The 17,489-nt window shown below is 38.4% G+C and overlaps 1 protein-coding gene across 4 annotated transcripts in view; it reads right to left on the bottom strand.

The window, feature by feature from the left end:
• PEAK1 (pseudopodium enriched atypical kinase 1) overlaps nucleotides 1–17,489 on the bottom strand; it is a 212,592-nt gene that overhangs the window by 91,210 nt on the left and 103,893 nt on the right. For 3 of the 4 annotated variants that reach the window (XM_034783573.1, XM_034783576.1, XM_034783574.1), the window contains one exon: nucleotides 11,054–11,226. The exons of the other annotated variant lie outside the window; for it this stretch is intronic. The gene's annotated coding sequence lies outside the window, so the exon portion shown is untranslated. The remainder of the gene's footprint in view (nucleotides 1–11,053; nucleotides 11,227–17,489) is intronic. 4 annotated transcript variants of the gene reach the window in all.

The raw sequence follows: 17,489 nt of genomic DNA, 5'->3' as shown, positions 1-17,489 counted from the left end.
CACAAAATGGCTCAGCTGGATGTGTTTTGCAGTTTAAGCCCACCCAACACACTTTTGGTCAACTCTCACAGGGCTGACAGAAAGTTCTCCCACAACCCACTATGGAGAGAGCCCCTGAGGGCTTCAGCTGGCAAGGGTGCTAGGAACCCTTCGGTATGATAGTATACGCCCACAGAAACTGAAGTTCTGACATGGGTCTGGGTAGCGCAGTATGGACATGCCAGCACAGTTGTGAAGCCTGAGTTTCCATTGAAGTGTGGACACTCAAACACAGGGTTGGAAAAATGAGTCCATAAGCCTGAGTCCCACTAAACCCAGGCTGGGCAGACATACCCTTAGATGTTAACTAGAACAGCAGCAAATTCCAAGCAACATGTATAAAAGAGGAAGAATGTACTAACAAGGCAAGTTGCTTCTTTTTCTCTCTACTTGCAAAAGGGCACACCTGGAAACTGAATTTCTAGACAGCTTCAATGCTTATGACTTTCAGGTGTCCCCATGCAATGATCTCATGCTGCACTGACAAGAGGAAAAGTTTGTCAACAGTTTATATTAAGTGGCAGCTCTCAAAGCTTTCCTTCAGGTCTATTTCAGAAAGTCTGCATCAAGCAAATATAATTTTTTTTTTAACCTGGTAAAACTGGTAAGAAAAGTTCTAGCACCATACAAGCAATGGTTACTGAGTGATAAGACAACAAGCAGTGCATTTCTGAGCAATTACAGCCAGAACCTGGGTAGTGTTATAAAACTGTAGAGAATATCACCAATAATTTCCCCAGAAAAATCCGTGTGGGGAAGCTGATAATCTAAAGAATTTCTGTGACGGATTTTCTGTTTGCTTTGTACTTTATTTGGTCCTCATTTAAAAACTAAATAGCAAGTTAATTCCAATAATGTTTATACATACATACTCTCTCTCTCTAAACTTTTCTGTTACTGGGCTGAGTTTATAGACTATTTACTAAAGCTCATGATAATTGGAATAGCCAGCCCTAACATCATAGAAATTCAACACTGATGAAATGGTAAACTCAACTTTAGCTCTTAACTTGAAAGATTTCACTAAATGTCTTTACTGTCAGAATACGAAAAGTAATTTAATAGAACATTTGACAATTTTAGGAAATACCCACATATCAGAGATTGATAAAATGTGACCATCTGCACTGAAGCAGTAAATCAACTGGCATGATCATAAATTACATGGATTGACAATTATATATTCATCCATCTGTAAAGTGCTCTATGTATCTAGGTACTAACGTTAGTACTGAAGTTATCGTTAGGCTGCCATTAAAATGAATGGGCAGAGATAAAATCTCAGTTGGTTCTATTGTTTATCTCATTATATATTCAAAAAGATTAAATTGTTAAAAATACCCTTGACAATAAAAAAATTCAAACTCAAATGAAAACTTGCATTCTGGAGAAAACCACAGGAAATCCATAGATCGTCAACTTTTTATCTTGTGCATTATAACCTGAGCTAATAGAAATATCTGAGAAAAAATAGATGAATTTTGACAGACTATAGCCATGTAATAAAAATGTAATAATTTTCCAGAAATGCATACTTGCTGTGCCTTACTGCTAGTATGAAATGCAGTATATACATAAAAATAAGGGGGAAAAAAATCAGATTCAAGCCTTTACAGAGCATATCACTAACAACCAATCAGAAAGCTCTACTGTGCCTAAAGTTTCTGAAGTAATTTAACGATTTCAAATAGATAACTACATTATGAAAACGGCTGCACAATATTTTTGAAGGTATCTTGGTTACAATGACATTTGTGTTAAGGTAATGCTTGGCAGTTCTATTTTACTTCTCTTCCTCAACTACATTTTTAGAAACAACAGCTTCCTGTTCTCTCACTTTCCTTTTAATATTAGCAAACGTGCCAAACCAGAGGCATGTTTTATATAACTTCCTAAATGCCATTTCATAATTGGGAGAAGAAGGGAGTTAATATAACCTCTCTGATTTACAACTGGTGTCAGAAAACAGCAGAGACACTGTAGGCTGCAACTCTCTTTTGTACGTCTGGATAACATGTTTCTATGGCAACTATACACAATATTTTTTTCCATAACACAGTCATTCTCATGCTTTATACTAAATCACTGCTGTTTGCTGTAGTGTCGGGGGAGGAAAAAATACCTTTTTCAGCCTTCGAATTGATCAAGGATTCTCTTAATTAGCAGCATCTGAAGTAAGGGTTGAAAAGAGTGTTTTTCCCTGGAAATGCACCCCTTGTCAATACCACACTATGTAAAAGGAGGTTGGGAAAGAATGAAATTCAGCTTGAAAGAAGTAAAATCTAATCAATACAAACACAAAATTCTTCTTTAAAAAATGAAAGCATACAAGGTTTAGTATTCCAGGTTTAATACAATGGGTATTAAAGAAGGATGAATGTATAAAAAAGAAACAAAAAAACCCAAGGCTTATGAGGCCTGAAGCTCTAACTATTCATATACCTGCTACCTGATCACTAAAGAAGTCTATTGTGAGAGAAAAATGGGAAGTTTCTATGGAGCATCCCTGTCCTTATAAAGTTCCTTAGTTGCCAATCTTGGAATTATACTAGTCTGATTCCTTGGGGGTGGGGTGGGGAGGGCGAGAAATATTAGGAACAGATGGCCATTCAAAGCAAATAAATAAAAGATCATTAATTTGGATCAAATGGTAGTTAAGCCTTCCTTCTAAAAGGAAAACCCATGAGATTTCTTTGCTTCTATCTCCTATTTCAGGATTGTAGTCTTCAACAGAGACCACTAATTGCTTTTAAGCACAGATTTTGTACCATTTTGGATTCTAGCTGGAAGTTTTAGATGTCCTTATTGCTACAGAACACAATATTCTTCCTTAAAATCAGGAAGTTATGGAAATAATTTCAAAGTAAGGTTCATGATGACATCCTTTTTTTTTTTTTTTTTTTTTTTTTTTTTTACACATTTTAGGAAGGTAAAGGTTATCCTAAACAACCGTCTTTAAACAACCTGGACTGCTTCAATACGTAGAACTCTGACTCAAACCTATCCACAGAATGTTCTGACGACACATTCATCCTTCCAAATCCTTAATACTCACTAACTATATATTCTTTTCTGGAATCTCTTCCCAAAATATTGGCAAGTATCACATGATTAAAAAGCATGGACAGAAAGGTGCAGCAGGCAAACTGCAGAGAATACACATTAAAAAAAAACAAACAAAAACTAGTGGTTTGTTTCCTCATTCATCCTTACCCAAGTTTATGAAGTTTTGCTTAATGCACACAGTGCTAATTTATTACTTCTAATGAGCTATAAAACCTCAGAAAATGTACAATTAAAAAGTCACTGAGACTATTAAACAGGGTGAGAATTGAAGATTATTGTGGAATTTATATTTATTCTGTTGTGCTGAATTGCAATTTCAGAGAGACACTCAAGGCTAGCAATGGTTGCAATAAAAATGTGGGTGCTGAAGGGTCTGTTGTAATGTAGTTTTGGGAAGTCTGACTCAGTGTTCAATCCACTTCTTTATTTTGTAACAAAGCAGCAATAAAAAAAATCAACAAAACACAGGCAAGAATTTTATTATGAATTTAGTTCTACTATCCTCTTTTCAAAATAATTATTTTTTTGGAAGAAGATCAACCAACTTTTTAAAATGAAAACCAGTGTTTTCCCCAAAGTGAACAGTGAAAGTGAAATCACTACTTGAGGACATAAAGACTACTGTCTTATCACAAAAAATAAACTCTTCGGCTTGATATGCAGCAGAACAGCACAATCTGGATGTAAAACACAGCGGCCTTTGGCTAGCACAGCAATACTGCATGTTTTGAACCCTACAAAAAAATCTATGAAATGCTTTTTCCATTTTGTTTTGCCAATGTCTGTCCTGCTGATTTTAAGTTACATTTCCAGAGGCAGCCATTTCATTTAAAAGAAAGGAATCACCATCTTTCTCCTTATCAGATGAAAATATATATATATGCTATGGTATGATATTTAACACAACTGTGAGAGGGCAGTTTTAAAATTGAGTTCAGCATAAAAATGAAATAATGGCTAGGTCACAGAGCAAGCCAGAGAGCAATAGCCCACTGTGGAAATGAATACAATTTACAATAGGACCCTTTATAAATATTTCCTTTTTATTATGACTTGATCTGACAATATTTCCATTTATGAATCACCTTCTTCAGGAGTTTATTTCTCAGCTGGAAAAGTCTGTTTAGGGCTGAAAACTGGCAACCAAGGTCTCAGCTCATACTAATGACCTTTTCTCAAAAATAAAATTTGAATTCAATCTGTTCAACTACTCTTCAGATAAAAGATGTCCAAAATTGTTGATTTTGACCATTGAGGTTGAAAAAATTAATTATTTTTTCTATGTTAAAACAATATTAAGAATGTGGCAGAATTGGATATAAACCAAGAAATTAAGACTGTTGTGGGTATATATTGAAGTGTAAAGGGAAATGCACACTTTTATTCAACACCATCCAAAAAGTAGTTATTTGTATTTTTTTTTTTTTTAACTATTTAAAAGCCACCAGAAGTCAATGGACTTGAAGCTTTCGGTACTAGGGAAAAAAAGCATCTCCTCTTTCCTTCCATCTTTTGAAGAAAGGATGAAGGGGACAGTACATTTGGGAGTGGAGAGGGGGGAAAACGGTTGAATTCCTAATTTCCCGCCCAAACAACCTTGACAGCAACTATCTATTATACCCCACGACAATATTTACCACTGCATCTAATAATGAAGTAGCATGTTTGCTTGATGTATCTGCTAAAATGTCAAATGCTAAATAATTAACATTAGGCTTCAGAGCCAACATCCCATTGAGATGAATTAGGCATTTCATACATCTAAGAGCTATTGTTTCTGTCTGCAGATTCAAGTAGAACATCATTGCATTGGTTGACATTTGTTTCATATTTTGAAGATTTTCCTCACAACTGCACGGCTAGAAACTATATTTTAAAATGTAATCTTAAATCTGGAGTACAATTATGCAGGAAATTTAAAAAAGGACAATTATGTTGCCATTAATGAGGCCACAATCACATTTTACATAGGGTTCCTAGTTTTATTTATTTTTTTAAGTACTGGTGATAACCTTTCCTTTTCTGCAACTTAGGAATTGCTACTTATGAAATGAGCAACAACTGGAGTTCAGACATGATGGTGCATAAAATAAGTAGGTTATTGTAAAAGTCAGCCTATGTGACTTCTAACATTTTCAGATAATGTAAGAAAAAAACAGGGCTTTGGAGCTGTGCTCCGGCTCCGCTCCAGCTCCAGGCAAAAACCTGCAGCTCCACTGCTCCGGAGATGCTCCGCGCTCCAGCTCCGGGCTCCGCTCCAAAGCCCTGGAAAAAAAATAAATTTTATCCTGTATTGTCCCTTCCTTATCCTGAGTGGTGGTGTGCATACTGTCACAGAACTGTCTCCTATTTTCCACCCTAACGCAGACTGTATTTCAGAAATGGGCAAAAAGGTCTTCTAGCTTTTCTTTCATAGCACACCACCATTTATGGCTGAGATAGCCTCTTATCTCTTCTTCACCAAGCACGTATCCTGCTCTCCTCCGCAAATTGCTCCTTAAATTCAACTTTTGTTATGCAGCTTGGCAATGTTAATCTTATTTATTGTCTTATATAGCAGTTCCATTGAGACTGAAGATGCCATGTAAATGTAAAATTATTATAAGAGAGAGAAAAAGAAAGGTCTGACAAGTAGCTATGACTGTTCCTTCTCGTCCTGAAAAAAAATCTACTGTAAGGCCATCAATGATTCTTCACATAAAAACACACGTATATATATATATATATATATATATATACACACACACACACACACACACACACACAGAGTAAATATTTTAAAAAAGCTTTTTCGGTCAAATCAGATTCTGCTTCAGCCCCAACATGTTTTATGTGTTCCTTCCTCATTCTATGTGCCAAGTCAAAGAGAGGAAACAAAAGCTGGGGTTGTTTCCAGGAGAAAAAAGCGCTGCTGGAATCTATGGGTAGTTTCCTCTCATGTACACAAACCAACACTTCTATAGGAAGATTCATATAATACATGTGTGTCAAAATGGTTAATCTTCAATATATACAGAGGAGAGCATCCCTGGGACAAAAGAGGAAAAAAAGGTTTGTGCATCTAGGATTGCTAATATTTGCAAAATGGCTGTCTCCATGGCTAAATAATTGTGTAGATGGAAAAACAACAAGGAGTCCTTGTGGCACCTTAGAGACTAACAAATTTATTTGGTCATAAGCTTTCATGGGCTAGAACCCACTTCATCAGTTTGTTAGTTTCTAAGGTGCCACAAGGACTCCTCTTTGTTTTTGCTGATACAGACTAACATGGCTACCATTCTGAAACCTGTGTAGATGGAGACCAAATCAGTTTGTCCAATAAAGGCGTTGCCCAGCGGTCTACAACCTTTCTTTGTTACTGAGAAGGTGGTGGTTTTCCTCCTCTTAATAGATTATTTTCCCTTATTCTGGTCTTCCTTCCTGATGATAAATTGACTTTTATTATTCTAACCGATTGAACATTAATTTAGAAGCTTTATTACTCATTTAGATTTTATTCAGTGACTTCAAGTGGAAAAAATGTGTTCTAAAGCCAAGAGAGAACCCTCCCATACAACATGTTCCCTGAGCCAAGAGAACCCTCCCATACAACATCCTCCAGCTGTTCTCAAATAGGGAAAGAATTTGCCCATGTGGCATCCTTAGGCACTTCCCACAAAAGTCAGCCCAAAGTTTGTCTAGCTGAGAGGGAATCTCCCCAAATGGCAACCCCTGGCTCTTCTATACCCAAGGTAGATCTCCTCCCACACAGTTTCATCCAGCATTTCCTGAGACAAAACAACCCCTCCTTATACAGCCCGGTAGGGTCTTCCTGAACCAAGAGACAATGCTCTCACATGGCATCCTCTGGCTATTCCTGTTCCACCACCACGGTTATTAACTTTTACTAGTAAAGAAAAATCTAATTTGATACAAGCTACCAGAATGATTTTCCCCCCAGCTAAAGTCCTTCACAACCAAATGCATTTTTAAATGCTTACACAATGCAAGCTTAAAATACAATGGTTGAACTGCAGGCAGCAATGGCATAACACAGACATAAATAGGCTCCTCTGATGGCCAGAATGCTTCAAGTCCTTTACTATGTTACTCTGACATGCCTTCAGTTACAGACTCAAGTTTGCATTCACATGCTCCCTTGTTCAATAAAACATGTCAGTGTGGTCATTTTTTCTTTTTTTATAGGAAAATACATGTGGGCTTGTGATTTACATCATCATAACCTCCCACTCTTATATTTTTGGGGACATACTATATTTTAATATGGCTTCTAAAATTAATAAACGCTCTAATTTGCCATAGCTCTGCACTTTGGGCAAATGAGGGTATTAAAAGTTGAGCTAGTTTCTCATCTTGCTCTTTTTAGAAGCGTAAATTAAACAGAACTTAGCCTTTATAAAGATCTCCTCTTTCTTTTTGCAGCTGAGGCACCAGATGGGAAAAGGACAGGAAATATTTTTTTAAAAAATTATTTCAATTAAAAAGAGAAATGACTTACACCTAATTCCTTTCTGAGCTACCGTTATCTGTGCAGATCAATGGGAATGTCATACACAAAATATAAAGTACAAATTTTGGAAGGGAGTTCAAAGTCAGCCACAGCCACATGGACTCCCAGAGGCTCTCCTACTTTTCAAAATAAACAAATACATACATACATACATACAAGTTTTGAACTAGAGAACTTTTTTAACGAACAGAGGAAACAAGTTAGGGAAAGGCCTCGGTGAACTGTTGGGCTGATGCATCATTTGGTCAAAGCCATGAAATTTACTGTGGAATTTTCCAAAGTGCACAGCGCTGGCCTAACTCTTGTTCTCTGACACCAAAGGGAGCTTTACCATTAATTTCAATGGAAACAATTACAATTAATGCTAGGATTTTTCAAAATCCCACCCTCTGTGCTTGTCTATGCAGTACATTAGTCCACACCAGTGGGGCGAACATTCTAATAAGCACCAGTTCGTCGTACACTAACTGGCCAGTATAAACCCCACTGGCACTCAAAGTTCCCCAGTAAGTATTAATGTAGTCATGTTTCAAAAAGTACTACATTAACATGCACTAGGGAACTTTAAATGTGCACCAGCAGGATCTACATGGGCTGGTTAGTGCACGACATGCTGGTGCACATTAGACTTTACACTCCACTAATGCAGACTAGCGGACCTTGTAGACAAGTCCTTAAACTACAAAATTCAGAGAAAGTATGAAGAGACTGCACAGTGGCAACCCTGAAAACTCCCCCACTGCGGTTTCAACTCACTCAGCCAATGATGCATGAGTGCAGTGAGCACCTGTGTCTGACTAGGCACGGGAGCACAACTATCTTTGTAAGACTCAGAAATGCAGGCTCCAATTATTCTATCAAAATCAAAACCTTTCCCCCTTAAAAATATAACAGAAAAAGGAGGGACTCTCTAACTTCTAGGGTCCTGTGCAAATAAAAAGCATTTATTGCACTCTGAATATTTAACAGCACCCGTATCTTCCTTTCAAACCAGGGTAAATTGGTCCAAGTCACTTTTTATAGTAAAATAGTGCAACTGTATATCAGTGTAGCCACACTGATCCACAGCAAAATCCCCATCACAGACAAGCCATAGGTTATGGATGCCTTTAACCCGGTGAATGACCAAAATAAAGAAGTATGAGCACGAAAGCAAAGCTATCTTGGGTTGAGATTATTGCCACTAAAAAAAAAAAAAAATCACTCTTCAGGACAATATGGAATGGGAAGAATACTAAGCTGTTCAAAAGAAGGTCTGCACAGGGCTTTGAGAACTGAATAAAAGCTCCAAGGAGGAGAGAGATCATCTGAGAGACCTAAGATGAGGTTGTCTTTTTTACATTGGCTTGGAAAACTGAAAGACTTTCACCTTTTGGTTCCTGGTTCAAATCTCACTCAGTTTGACAGGGATAAAGAGATTACAATATGACAGCTGTTTGGTGGTGTTCAGTATAAGAAATTAGTAGCGTCAGTCCAGTTTTGAAAAGAGTTAGAGAAGATGTGAAATAATCAGATTTCTCATGCTGTGCTTATATATTTATTAACTGTAGACAGCAGTTTCTGACAGAATTTGCCATACTGTGAATTCTATAAGTACTTGTATTGTCAGTTGCCTTGCGTGTTTGTGGGTTCTTTCCGTGTGCTTTCCCAATGCTGCACAGATAGCTGGTTCAGCAGACCTTGATAGTATTAAGTGCTGGAGGCTGAAATGTTGTCACCTCAGTAGCACTGCTTAGGTGCTTCTGTCCTTGAATCTTCAATGTTATTAGTAGACAGAGCAGCATGTTAGTTCAGCAGCCTTCGATGTTACTCAAAGAAAGATCACAGGCACAGCTCATTAACAAAGACACGTGGCCAGGTTTATTGCCCTCAAGACACAGTCCTAGAGCCCTGGCTTTGTGGTTACAGGTACGCTAACATGACTGCCCTGTGGCAAGGAACCGCTCAGTCAGTGGTGGAATTTTCCACTGCCCCCTTGGCCGAACAAAGAATTAAGGCGAAGTATCCCAACATTTATAGGCTGAGACAAACAACTAACATACACAACTTACACACCACCTTATGTATTTCATGACATCTTTTTGTTACCTCCCCTTGTTGCTTATATCTTTAACAAAATATCCCTATTCATTATTTCATCAAACCATCTCATCTTGTACTAGATTGGGGTGTATCTGTACTAGCTAGATTATATTTATGTAAATAGTACCTAGTACACTAGTAACAACTTTGCCAAGTTCATGTACTAAATAGTGAAATTCTAAGCATCTACTTTAATACATGGCCTGATTTTGGTTCACAGCCTCTGGTTCAGGCCTCAGATCTTGCACCAGGCCCAGTTCTCCAGGCTCCCTCTACTACAACTTCAATCTTGCTTTGTACACTTTAGGACACCTCAACAAATAACTAAAGATTCACAAAAAAGCTAATACCTGTGGATGACTAATGGGAATAGGAAAGCCAAAAGATAATCCTCCCAATGTTAATAGAACAATGAAAATATTCTTTGTACATTTTCTGAAATGTACAAATTGTCTGTTCATATGACTGAAGAAGGGCAGTGATTGGAAGATATTTGAGAGCTGTTTATGAACACAAACAGCCAAGTTCTTCTTCCTCCAAAGAACTACATTAAGAATTTTATCTGCATTGGAATAACTTATGTTTTTATATTGTTGTTCAGCACATATGTTTGATATAAAGTAGTCCTTGAGACAGTTGTAATCATAGTTAATATTTTAGATACATCAAGTCCGACAAGGAGTGAAAGCAGGAAGAACAGGATAAAAAAAGACAGGAAGTCAAGTGGAAAGGAATGAGAAGGAAAGAAGATAACAGGAGGGAGAAATTTTCATAGGAGGTAATGCTCAAACTGGGGAAAGAAAAGAGAGGGAAAGAAAGTGACAACAAAACAGGAAACTGGGTAAATAGGGGAAAACGGGAGGTGGAGAGAGAAAAATACAGTGGGTTCATATTCCTTGCCACAGTTACCATGTTCTTTGGATTGTGTTATTGAAAGAATCTTAAAAAGTTATTTGTGAAATAAATGGAAACAGGAACAAAAAAATGCACATGTGGCTATTACTGTACAGTCGTTTCATTAGATGTAGTTAGTTGAAAGCCATAGTTACTTATGGGGTAAGATCAAGCCTTTATCTTCATTTTCCTATCCCAAAGGAAGAAGAAAAAAGGGCAAAAACAATATGGGTTTTTTATAAGCCACAAACTTAAAAAACATCAGCTTTTATAAAAGCTAAAACTGCAAACTTCATTGTAATACATGCAAGTTGTAAAATTACAGATTTATCTAGAATTTAGCTGTTGTAAGATTACTATATTTAAACCTAACTGGTATAAGAAGAAAATCCTTTACAATCTGTACAAGTTATCTTAGGAGGCTACACCAGAGAAATAAAATGATGGAAGAATTAAGGTTACCATTTAGGTCTGAAGCATTTCATCCATTTCGGTGCCAAAGGTGGCTTTGTAAAACCTTCTGTAGCAGCTGGCACTAAATCTCTTTGCAAATTCAAAGCACTTCCAATTTCTCCAAGACTGATTTCCTTTTTCTTTTCACCCCTTTTTTCTTACAGATCAGACAGTAATGTTTTCTGCAAAAGAAAGATGAAATGGTAACTCTGCTGTAGTTTAAACAAGTTTCAAATATGATCTAATAAATTTTCCCTTCCCCTTGCATCCTCCTAATCTTTCATATTCCGCAATGAATACTTGAACTGAGACCTCTACTTAATCTTATTCATTTGGAATTGGCCTCTCTTTCCAAGGTGTAAGGCCTGAACAGATTTTTGGATAGGGCTATACAACTCTCCCCATACTACACCCTAGTATCAAATGACCACCAAGAATAAGAATAGCACTTGGGCAGTTGTTGCTTTATGTTTTTCTAATTTGCTTTAGTTTCCTTTCTGAAGGCTGCTTAATCATGCACAGGCCTTCATTTTATCAGACAAATCAGATCATTGTAACATTTAATTTTTCTGTTACCAAAAAAACAGAAGCAAAAAACTTAGAATATGAACACAGTCAGAACACTTAATTTTGAAATATTTTTACGAAATTTAATTTGTGCTATAAATTGTGAACACATTTTAAAACATTGTTTTGGGTAATTTATACCACAGAACTAAATTTAGGAAAAATAGTTCTGCAATTGGTATTATCAGGTGTACAGAGTTAGGAAGAGATACAGTATTCATTTAAATTTATATTTTTAAAAAATAGACCACAGATTAACTGAATAAGTTAATTAACCTACTTATTAACAGTTCGTTTGAACTACTGTACTGCTTCCATATGTGTGTCTATGCATTACTATCTCATTCTCATTTGCCTACACACTATATCAAATGCAGTGTCTAATCAGGAAAGCTGGATCGCTCCTTCCTCTGCTACAAACCAAACAGGATTTGAGAAAATATGTTTGTTTTTATGGACTCACAAGGGTGAAGGTCCTTAAAAATGAGTTTCATCAGTCAGACAATTGTTGAATATGCAAGATGCCTTAGGTGGTGTAAAGGGATCATTTTCTCCTCTCAATTCCTTTCTTGATCTCTCCCCAACTCTTCTTTCTAATATGGGAATGCATTAATTTCCAATTCTGGGTGCACAAACGAGTAGTGGTACTTCAGGTGTTGCAGCTGGAACACTAGGTACTCTTTAATTATAAGCTTCTTTTGGGCATCCTAAATGCACTGGTGCTGCCTATCTACCTTTTGTTCACCTGCACCTGCTATTAACTCAGAGAGGAACATGAAATCCAAGCCCCAGCCTTGCAACAAGACAGCTGACAAGTCAAGGAGAAGGGTTCTGATCTTTAGCTAGGAGGAGGTAATTAGAGACTTTGGCAAGTGTGGTGTCAGTGTAGCACACAGAGTGGAAGCCAGACTGGAGAGGTTCTTGGATGGAATTGGAGGAGAGGAACTCCAGAAAGTAATTGTAGACAGTGCATTCCGTCAGCTTTCGGATGACAGAGGGAAGAGGCAGTAGTTGGAGTCAAGTGGGGTCAAGGATAAGTGATTGTTTTTAAGAGGAGAGAGGCTAATGCTTATCTTGTGAGGAGAAAAAGCCAAAATAGAATTAAGCAACAAAGAGTTTTGGTATTAACATTTGTAGAATCTTACCGTATATCCAGTGAGAGGAAATAATCAGCAGACACAAAATGAAAAGAGGCAGGAGGAATTTACAGAAGCTTATACATTTATTTTAATAAATACAGTATACTAAGTCACTTATCTAGCACTTTTAACTGTCAGACTGTTATACAAACATTAACTATTCCTTGTGAAAGTTATGTGGAAAATTTAATCACAATTTTACAGATGGAGTTATTGAGGTGACAATATTAGCTGACTTTTCCAAAGCCACAGGAGAACATGGTCATTGTCAAAACAGGAACTGATATTTAGGTGTTCTTGACATCTAGTCCTGTTCTCAGACGAGAAGGTCACGATGCCTATGTGTGTCAAAGCAGAGGAGATGGAGGCAAAGTTGAAAATAACAGTCTTGCAAACCCTACATGTTAAAAAACAAAACAACAAAAACACGAGGCACAGCCCCACCCCAAAAATCACAAGTTTGACTTAAAATCATGAGATTGAAAAAATGTGTGGGGGGCGGGCAGGGGGCAGATTTGTCTTCTGTCTTTTGACCTTTTAGGGTGCTCTTGGCTCATATTTTCAAGCTTCCCTCCACAACCACAAGGTCTAGAAAATTACTTGGTTTTAAATGAAAGCCAAGGTTCTGATGAAGTCCTGTTGTAGTTGAGCAGCCAATGGGACACTGCTAAATGAAAGTAATGGTTACAGAATTGGATAGTGTGCGGAAAATATGAAATGGGAATTGAAACATGAAAATTGAACCCCAAAATTGTGATTTCAGAAGGAAAGTCCAACCTTTCATCCAGATTTTGTGCATCAAAAAACTGCTGTTTAAAGTTGAGCTGCTGAGTATCAAAATATTAAAGAGGAAGTTACAAGAATTTGTCTGTAGAACAGTAACTGTCCCTCTATTACTGGTGATTTCCTATCATTTCTAGTTCCAACTTTCTGTCAGGTCTCCTAGTTATCTAACTGCACCTCATATCCCTTCTGGTCTCTCTGGGCCTTTGAACATAAGAATGGCAATACTGGGTCAAACCAATGGTTCACCTAGCCCAGTATTCTGTCTTCCAGCACTTATAGCAACTAAAATCACAGCTTTAACAGCACTGTTAAACAATAATAGAATACCAATTTAAGTTTATTATAAATATTTTGGATGTTTTTCTATTTTTTCAAATATATTTATTTCAATTACAACAGAGAATATAAAGTATATAGTGCTCACTTTATATTATTTTTTATTACAAATGCTTGCACTTTAAAAAAGTTACATAAAAGAAATAGTATTTTTCAGTTCACCTCATACAAGTCCACTCAGTCCTACTTCTTATTCAGCCAATCGCTAAGACAAACAAGTTTGTTTACATTTAGGGGAGATAATGCTGCCCGCTTCTTATTTATGACACCAGAAAGTGAGACCAGACATTCGCATGGCACTGTTGTAGCCGGCGTTGCAAGGTATTTATGTGCCAGATATGCTAAATATTTTTATGCCCCTTCATGCTTCAACTTGCAGGCTCTAAAGTTTTACATTGTTTTATTTTTGAGTGCAGTTATGTAAAAAAAAATTCTACATTTGTAAGTTGCACTTTCACAATAAAGAGATCGCGCTACGGTAATTTTATGAGATTAATATAAAAACTATTTTTCACTTCTTTACAATGCAAATATTTGTAATAAAAAAGAATATAAAATGAGCACTGTACATTTTGTATTCTGTGTTGTGATTAAAATCAATATATTTAAAAATGTAGGAAAACATTCAAAAATAGAATACATTTAAGTTGGTATTTTATTATTATTTAATCATGCAATTAAAACTACGATTAATTGACAGCCCTACTCTAACTATAACCACCAACTCTGCCAGCTCATTTCTAAAGCTTTCCTTCTTTTCCAGAGGTTTACCTTGTTGGGAGCATTTTGCTGACATCACACACATAACCCTATTCTCTGTCATTAACCATACTGCTATTAATTCGTCTCCTCTTCTTTTTGCCCTCATGACACTCTCCGCAACCTCTAGGCTCATGATGATACCTACTTAGGGTTGCCAACTTTCTAATTACACAAAACCGAACACACTTGCCCTGCCCCTCCCCTCCCCTTTTCTGAGCCCCCCCCCACTCACTCCATCCCCCTCCTCTCAGTCGCTCGCTCTTTCCCACCCTCACTCACTTTCACTGGGCTGGAGCAGGGATTGGGATGTGGGCTCCAGGGTGAGGGATTCAGGGTGAAGGAGTGGGGTCTGGGCTGGGCCAAGGAGTTGAGATGTGGGTGGGGGTGTGGACTTGAGCTGGGGGGGGGGGTTCTGGGGTGCAGGCTCTGGGAGGGAGTTAGGGTGTGGGAGGGGGCTCAGATCTGGGGCTGAGGGGATCAGGTGCGGGAGGGGGTGTGGGCTCCAGCTGGGGGTGTGGGCTCCGGGAGGGAGTTAGGGTGTGGGAGGGCGCTCAGATCTGGGGCCGAGGGGTTCGGGTGCGGGAGGGGGTGCGGGCTCTGGGAGGGAGTTTGGGTGTGGGAGGGGATTTCAACCTGGGGCAGGAGGTTGGGGTATGGGAGGAGGTTCAGGGTGCAGGCTCCAGCCAGGCAGCACTTACCTCAGGCAGCTCCTGGAAGCCGGTGACACATCCGGCTCCTAGGCACAGGGGGCTCTGCGCACTGCCCACGCCCGCAGGCACCATCCCGCAGCTCCCATTGGCCGTGGCTCCCAACCAATGGGAGCTGTGGAGCAGGTGCTTGGGTGCACTGCGTGGAGCCCTGGGGCTGCCCATGCCTAGGAACTGGACATACCAGCCCTTTCTGGGAGCCACATGGAGCCAGGGCAGGCAGGGAGCCTGCCTTAGCCCCGCTGCTCTGCCAACCAGACTTTTAAGTGGCTTGGTTAGCAGTGCTGACCGTAGCCGCCAGGGTCCCTTTTTGACCAAGCGTTCAGGTCAAAAACTGGATGCCTGGCAACCCTATACCTATCTCCTTTCATTTTTCCTCCAGACCAAAACATTTTAAATTAATCTTTGAAGCTTTACTTGTCCCTCCACAGGTTACCACTCTCCTGTATGTGCTAATAAAAAATAAAAATAAATTGGTTACCACAAAAACTGAATTAGCAAGATTTTTATGGAAAAAAAATTACTGCTTAAATAAACCAACAGTATTTCTTCCTTCCTCCCACACAACTCTAATAGACACTCAGCCTTTTTTTCGAGGAGAAAAGAAGGTCCAACATGGAATGCTACTTTTAAGTACCTGAGAGATAAATCAATACAGCTGATTAAATCATTGATTACTGGGGCTTTTTCCTTCCCTGCTAATTGGCTACAGCTCATCTTTGAAAGCAACAGACTTTAAAAAAATTGAACATTTTAAGGAACCTTAGATACAAATTCCAGTCCATCCAGATGATCTGTCATTTGTGTAAGTACAGGTTGGAGTGATAGAATTTGTTGTATTAAAATAGTGAACATTGGCCTGGTCTGTGCTAGTTGGATTGATGTATTGCACTGCAAGTGCACCTTCACCATTTGTAGCATTAGTGGAAACTCTTGTTTAGACATGTTGCAAAGTTTTTTTATTGCTATTTGCATTTTTACTGCTCACAGGAGATGGTGATCGTAAAAACACTTATATACTCTCTATACTTCAGCCTTCACTCTTGATTACCACTAGTGGTTAATTATGTATCTGAATTTTGCTATTGTAAATGCAGCCAGGAATTATCTTCTACTTTCAGAAAATGCCATGAGTCTTAACTAACCTCCACTTGGACAAGCACCACAGGAAGCTAGATAAGGAGCTTGTCTGAATGCCTTTTTTGAATAACAGTACCTCAAACACAAACAATTCCTGGTGTTGGGTCTTGAACCCACAACCTCCTGGCTCAGAGACAACAGTTTCCAAATTAGTCATATTGGCATTTTTTAATATACTAAATTTAGATTAAGAATGATATTTTAAATTAAAGCTGGGAGGAACTGTGAACACTTTCCACAGAGTGCTCTGCCAATGCAACCTAATCCCAACTTGCAGCATCTTCTAAAACTATACTCAGAGATCTCTTTCTTTGAGCAACACTACATATTATGTCAAATTGTATTGGAGCTTTGTAAAGTAGATAAATGTCCATAAATGACTGGTTGTATGTAATAAGGGACTCTTGCCACCAGAGTGCCCCCCTCATTTCAGGACTTCATTTTGAGAGCCCTATATTATCAGCCAACTGGGTTCTGCAGTGGTTGACTTCTAGGTGACTTGACCCTCCAGCCAGGTCATAATTAAAGTTCAATCTCTTTCTGGGGTAACAAAAGTCCAGTTTAAACAACCAAACATCCAACCAACCAAGCTCCTGCTCCTCTTGGGCCTGACAGGTTTCCCGCTACCTCCCCTCCCTGGGGACTCCAGCAGTTTCTCCCAGGGCCTCGCTTTTCTTCTAGGCCCTCTTCTGGGGCAATTAAAATTAATGGGAGTTGTGTATCTAAATCCCCTAAGATATAAAATGGTTTTAAAAATCTTTTTAAAAGGTTCTGGGACATGCATTGAGATTAATGAAAGAAATGATCAATATGAAAGTAGAATTTTCTTCAAAAACCAACAGTGTTCCTATTCATGTGCAAGTTATGGAAGGGTAAGTCCGTTTTATGGGCCACCACCAGGTGGGCCACAGAGTTGCCTCCTTTCCTCTACCCCCAAGACTCTTCAGGTCCAGAATGCTGTAATAATGTAAGCTCCATGTAGTAACTTGGGAAGGCAACAGTCTTGTA

This window comes from Trachemys scripta, chromosome 10 (assembly GCF_013100865.1).
Source record: "Trachemys scripta elegans isolate TJP31775 chromosome 10, CAS_Tse_1.0, whole genome shotgun sequence".
Taxonomy (NCBI): Eukaryota; Metazoa; Chordata; order Testudines; family Emydidae; genus Trachemys; species Trachemys scripta.
Note: the sequence above shows the minus strand (reverse complement) of the source record. Positions and strands in the feature narration are given on the sequence as shown.